This window comes from Primulina tabacum, chromosome 1 (assembly GCF_025594145.1).
Source record: "Primulina tabacum isolate GXHZ01 chromosome 1, ASM2559414v2, whole genome shotgun sequence".
In the NCBI taxonomy this organism is placed as follows: domain Eukaryota; kingdom Viridiplantae; phylum Streptophyta; class Magnoliopsida; order Lamiales; family Gesneriaceae; genus Primulina; species Primulina tabacum.
Genome location: NC_134550.1, coordinates 25,806,039 through 25,812,801, shown reverse-complemented (window position 1 = coordinate 25,812,801; position 6,763 = coordinate 25,806,039).

Below are 6,763 nucleotides of genomic sequence, written 5' to 3'. Positions count from 1 at the left end.
TCCAGTGAACAAGTAGGTGGCACATCGGACTCGATCTGCATCTCCCAGCTCCATAAAATCGAAGATAACCTCGAGGGATTTGATCCATCCCTCGGCAACCATGGGGTCAGATGCCCCAGAGAATTCCTTCGGGCGCATCTTCATGAATCGCTCATACACTGCCTCGGGCCCTGTCGGCTTGGCTGCGGCTGCGGCTACGGCTGCGGCATTGCCCCCCGCAAACTGTGCGAAGAACTGTGTCATCCCAGCTAACATCTGGGCACTCATGTCCGGTGGGGGCGGTGGAGGAGGTGGTAGGTCTCCCTCCGGTCTATGCTCCTCTCTGTCCTCTCGGCGAGGCTCCACCTCTCTGTTGCGCTCTAAAATGCGTCTAGGGGGCATACTGTTCCAACATAACCCATACGTAACTAACATGCATAATTCCATACTTTATTTTAAATGAACTCTGAAATACTGAAAATCTGGAAGCATGCTGACAAAATAATTCATGCTATAACTGAAATGCTGAATAAAATGCTGAACTGAAAAACTTACAGACCAAAGGCGTGGCTTCGTGAGCTTCTCGCGGTCAGTAGTAGTGAAACCCTATACAGAACCACCGCTCTGATACCACTACATTCAAAAAATGAGAGTTGAAACTCAAGTTCAATAATTTGAAAAATAAATCACTTTAAATGGTGTAATTCAACCAAATTTTTTTTAAAAAAATTTTTATTTGTAAAATATTAATTAATTTATCTTTTAAAAAATTATTTTTTCTGTTTTTAAAAAATTATTTATTTATTTAAATATGTGCTGGTTTTGTTTTCGAAAAAAATGTTTATGTGTATCCATCAACTTATTTTTAATTTTATTATTACTAGTAATATGAGTAATAAAAAATAATAATAGATGAAATATGAAACTTTTGAATTTTCGTACGCAAAATTTTTTAATTTGTACTTTTTTTTAGCTTTTTGAACAAAATTTTTTATTTATTTAAATAAATTTTGATTTATTTTTCAAAAAAAAGTTATGTATGTATGTCGATCTACTTATTTTTTACTTTTTAAAATTTATGAATTTGAGCTCCAATTTCCATTTTTTATATATAAACTAATTTGAAAAATAAATCACTTTTTAATTTTTTTCATAAGCAAAAATTTTGAAAATGTGCAAAATTTTTGAAAGATAAATTTAAAAAAAAATTAAAAAAAAGATTTTTCTAAAAAAATCGTTGATTGTCTCAAATTCATTAATTTTAAAAAATAAAAAATAAGTAGGTCGTCATACATTCAAAACTTCCTTTATTTTTTTAAAACCAAATGAAGATATACTTAAATAAATAAAAGATTTTGTTTTATAAATAAAAAGACTACAAATTCAAAAATAATGGGTACGAAAATTCATGAATTTCATACTCAAACTATTATTATTATTATTGTTTTTATTAATCATATTATTAGTAATGATAAAATAAAAAACAAGTAGATGATTACACATATACATTTTTCCTAAAAACTAAAAAAACACATATTTAAATAAATAATTTTAAAAAAAAACAAAAAAAAATCAATTTTTTAAAGATAAATTAATTAATATTTTACAAATAAATAGCTTTTTAAACAAAAATTGATTAACTTAATCACAATTTAAAGTTATCTGTTTTTCAAATTATTGAACTTGAGTTTCAACTCTCACGCTGCTGCTTGGTATAAAATATACATATTATTAAATTTTGTTGTTATTTTATATTTTTTGTATATAAAAAAATATATGAATTTTTTTTGAACATATAAAAATTTATTTTTTATATGAATTTAAAATTTAATAAATTTATAATAATAAATTAATAATTTTTTTTATTATAATAATAAATTAATAAAATTTTTTATTATAATAATAAATTAATTAGATAAGATCGCACACATGGAGGTTATTGGTTTCCAGCCTATATACCATTTTCAACTCGTATTGAGCTAAGAAAAGGAAGAATTTAAATCTCAGAATAAAATGAATATAAGATTCATATTTGGAACTTTTACAAAACATAAAAGGATTTATAAAAGATATACCAAATAAATTAAACAACAGAGGATTTTACCGAGGTCCACCTTCAGAATCATAAATTCATAAAAAATCACCCATGAACGCCTTGAACGCCATCTCTCGGCTAAGCAGGCTAAAGGGCTACAACATGAATTTATTTTTCCTGGTTAAACTCGAACCTTGTGTTTACCATTTCCTGGTTCATCTCTTTACCTTATGTTCTAACCAAAGACTCTTATATTACATTAAATTCCAAAAATTTAAATAGGTCTTTTATTATCTCAATCTGATCTCAAGAACAAATAAATATAGATCATGTCATAGTAAGGTAATAATTTAGCACGAATACTTTAGCCTGTCATTCAGGCTAAACTTATGAAAAATAAAAATTTAAAACAGTAAATAAAAACAGAAAATAAAAACAGTAAGAACTTACAAAGTTGTTATCAGAACTTCAAACTTTTATTGATAATACTTCAGAAGGGTTTTTACAAGAGAGAATAGAGGGGAGCAAACTCAACCGTGTCCTTCTAAAGACATAGAATGAACCTATTTATAGATAGAAGAGCCGGACATCAAACCCCGGATTTCATCTTAAAATAAAAACGTAAATGCTTTATTAAAGCAAATAGTAACATGGTTACAAAATTCAAAAAGTAAAAGTGATATGCCACCCACTTTTTGTCACGATATGCCATGATGAGAGGTGATATTCCACCAACTGCAGATTCTTCTTCTGATGATCTTAATCATCTTTAATATTGTCTTTTAAAGAATTTTTCAAATTCTCAAAAATGTCATCTATCTGAGAAAATTGAGGAATATCATCCTCAGGGTCTTGAGCATCCCTGCATCTTCATTAGATGAATAAATTGATTTTCACTAGATTCGGTCGCCATAGATTTATCTGATTTGGAATCAGAACCTCCAATATTCTGGAAAAGATCTTTTTTCATTTCTTCAATATAGATCTCAATCATTTTTTCTTTTGAATATATTTCAGAATATTTCTGAGTAAGAATCTTGAAAGGACTCATAGAGGCTTTCTCCTTCTCTTGTTAATTATTAATTTCTTGCTGATATAAAGAAATTTTTTCTTCCATTTGATGAAGAGTTTCATAACCATATGGTTTTCCAGTTTCGGGATCATCTCTCAATAATTTGTACCAGAATTTTGTAGAACTGACCCTCCATATGCAAGGGATACCTTCATCAGTGTAACCGAATTCTGGCTGCCATTTCCAGATCCATGGGATACCAAATTCCATGAAAAATAGACATACAGTCTTACCATCGATCCAATGTTCAGAAAATGATTTTTTAATACTTGGAGAAACATTTAACCAAGTATTCATTGGTTTTATAAAAACCTCTGGCAAAATCTTTGAGGATGGACCAAATATCTTCCACCATATTAAAAACCAATTTGGAACTGGATAGTGAAAAACATTTTTCACAAATCTTTAAAAACCAAGTATGTTTTCTTTTTTCATTTTCATAAAACAAGGTTTTATTAAAACTTTCAATATAATCCCAAAAATTGAATTTAAAACTCATTTTATGATTTTCAGAATAAAATTTTTTTTCAACTAATGGAGATATACCTCATTCTTCAATAGATATAATCTTCTTGATGATAAACTTTGAGAAGTTATAACTTCCTTTCTGCTGAGTATTACTGAAAAAGTGAGTTATGTCAACACGTTTTGTAGATATCAGAAGATTTTCATAAAATCCTCTTTGCTTGTAGGAACCATATACATATGATGTATTGGTTAGATATCTTTCCATGATAGTCCATGGAGTTTTTTCTCATTGGGTATCTTTTTCTTCTATAAGAAGAATCAATTCTCGATGTTTTGTCTCTGTATATAGAGCTGAATCATTATCATCATCTTTTATGATATTAGCATATGATGCTGAAGATTGAGAATCTGTATTACTTCTCTTTTGTTTCAAGAATTCTTGAAATTCATTGTATAACTCATTATTTTGCTCAGTATTACTGGCTGATGAACTGGATAAGTTTTGGGCTATAAGCCTCTGTTTTCCATGCTGTGCAATGATATTAGGGGGTTTTCCCCTACCTCCTCGCCCTCTATAAGAGGACTCTCCTCTTCCTCGGGAATACATATCTGTAGATGAAAACATTAGGATAAATATTCTCGAGTTAAGAAATCTGGCAAGTGATTATCTTCACCTTTCTTATAAATGATTTCAAAATCAAAAGGAGCTAAATGAGCCTGCCATCTTGCAAACATTTGTTTAGAAACATCATGTTTAAAATCTTTATTAAACATAAATTTTGCAGATTTGCAATCAATTTTTATAATAAACTTTTGATTATATAAATCATCTTGAAATTTTAAAATACATCTGACAATAGCTAAGATTTCTTTTGCTACTGTGGAATAATTTTTCTGGGCATTATTCCATTTACCAGAATAAAATCTAATAAGATATTCTTGTTTATTTTGGGGATCTTTTTGTTTTAAGATTCCTCCAAAACCTATATCTGATGCATCTGTTTCCACAATTTTATCCCATTGGGGATTAGCAAGCATAAGACAAGGAAGGTTTTTAACCTTTTCCTTAATATTTTAAACAGCTATTGTATGTCTTTCAGACCAAGGTAAAGGATTTTTCTTTAATCTATCATATAAGATAGCAGAATCTTTAGTAAGATCTTTAATATAAGGAAAAATATAATTTAAACTTCCTAAAAATCTTTGTAACTGAGTTTTATCAGTTATAATATCAGGAAATTTTGAACCAAATTCTATACTTCTCTGTATAGGAATTATTTTTCCTTTCTCAATCATATGACCAAGAAATCTAATATTAGTTTGAAATAAAATCATTTTAGATTTTGAGATAACAAGTCCATTTTGAATAACAATATTTTTAAACATATCTAAATGTTTAAAATGTATTTCAATATCATTAGAAAATACTAAGATATCATCAATATAAACAATTATAAAATTGCTGTAATTATAAAAAAATATCATTCATAATTGGTTGAAATTCAGAAGGGGCATTTTTAAGGCCAAATGGCATTACTGTCCATTCATAATGTCTTATTGGAACATTAAAAGCAGTTTAATATCTATCAGATTCTTTTACCTGAATCTGCCAAAATCCTGATTTTAAATCAAATTTTGAAAATATGATAGCATTAACAAGTCTATATAATAAATCTTTTTTATTAGGAATAGGATGCCTAATCCATTTTAGAACCTTATTAAGTGGTTTATAATTTATGACTAATCTAGGAACTCCTCTTTCCTGTTCAGAATGTTTATTAACATAAAAAGCAGTACATGACCAAGGAGATTGAGAAGACTTTATCAAACCTTTTTCTAATAAAGAATGAATTTCATTCTTACATAATTCTAAATATTCAGAATTCATTTGACAAGGACGAGCCTTGGTTGGAATATTCTTCTCATCAAAATTCTCTTCATATGGGATAGAGATAATATGCTTCTTTCTATTCCAAAAAGCATTTGGAAGATCATTACATATTTCTAATGAGAACTTATTATAAATAAGTTTGATTTTCTCCTGTAATTTAGGATTCTGTAATTTATCATCTATAGTTAATATATTAACTTCTTCTTTTAAAGAATTAATCTGAAAAGTTTTCCTATCAATCTTTTCTTGTAATTCATTAAGAATTCTATGAACAGGTTTAGTTATGAACTTAAAGGAAATATGATTACCTTGAAAAGTTCCTATAATACATGTTTTATCAACATAAGTTAAAGGATAAATTTGATAAATGAAAGGAAGACCAAGTATAAGTTGGCTAGAAATATCTTTTGCTAATAAAAAACTGGTTTGAATACAGTTTTTATCTTTGCAAATATAAACTTTTGGTAATTTATAATTTATTTCTAATGGTTCTCCTCCTGCATGAGAGAGAGAATGAGTAGTTTTATAAAAATATTTCGTAGGAATTAATCCTTCCTGTATAACATTTAAATCTTCACCACTATCAATCATAGCAATGAAATTCTTTTTATAAGAATTTTCAATTAATATAGTTATATTGGTATACCATTTTTGAGATATAATCATGCTTAAAACAGATAAATATTTTTTATCTGGATCAGGAAAAGAAATATCTTGTAGATTATCAAAACTATCAGAATTATTAACTGAATTATTATTATTAATTTCAATGATTGAAACACGATAATTTAAACTATTATTATTGTGTTGTAAAATTTTTACTTGTTCTTTAAGATTATCAATCTCTTTAACTAAATCATGTATAGTAACTGGATTTTGTTTACTATATTTCTGTTGTAGAAGATTTTTAACTTCTTTCATAGAGTAAGCTTGTTCTTGTTTAACAAGAATATTGTTATTATTATTACTACTGGTTGATGCAGTATTCTCCATTTGATCAATAATTGTGGATTTTAATATTGGATCCTTAATCATTTTAAGGAATTCTAAAATATTATTGTTAGTTAACACATTAATGTTTAAATCATTGAATTGAGACATTAATTTATAAAATTCATCATTTTTATCTTCTATATGATTTATACAAGATTTTCCTTGTATACAATTATTATATTCATTATCAGAAATATCTGATTCACTATCTATTATTTCTTCTGAAATATAAGATTCTGAAGAATTCTTAGTTTCACTGTCAGAATTATTATTTGAATCCATTATTATTTTAAATAATGCTTCTTTTAGATTATCATCTATATCT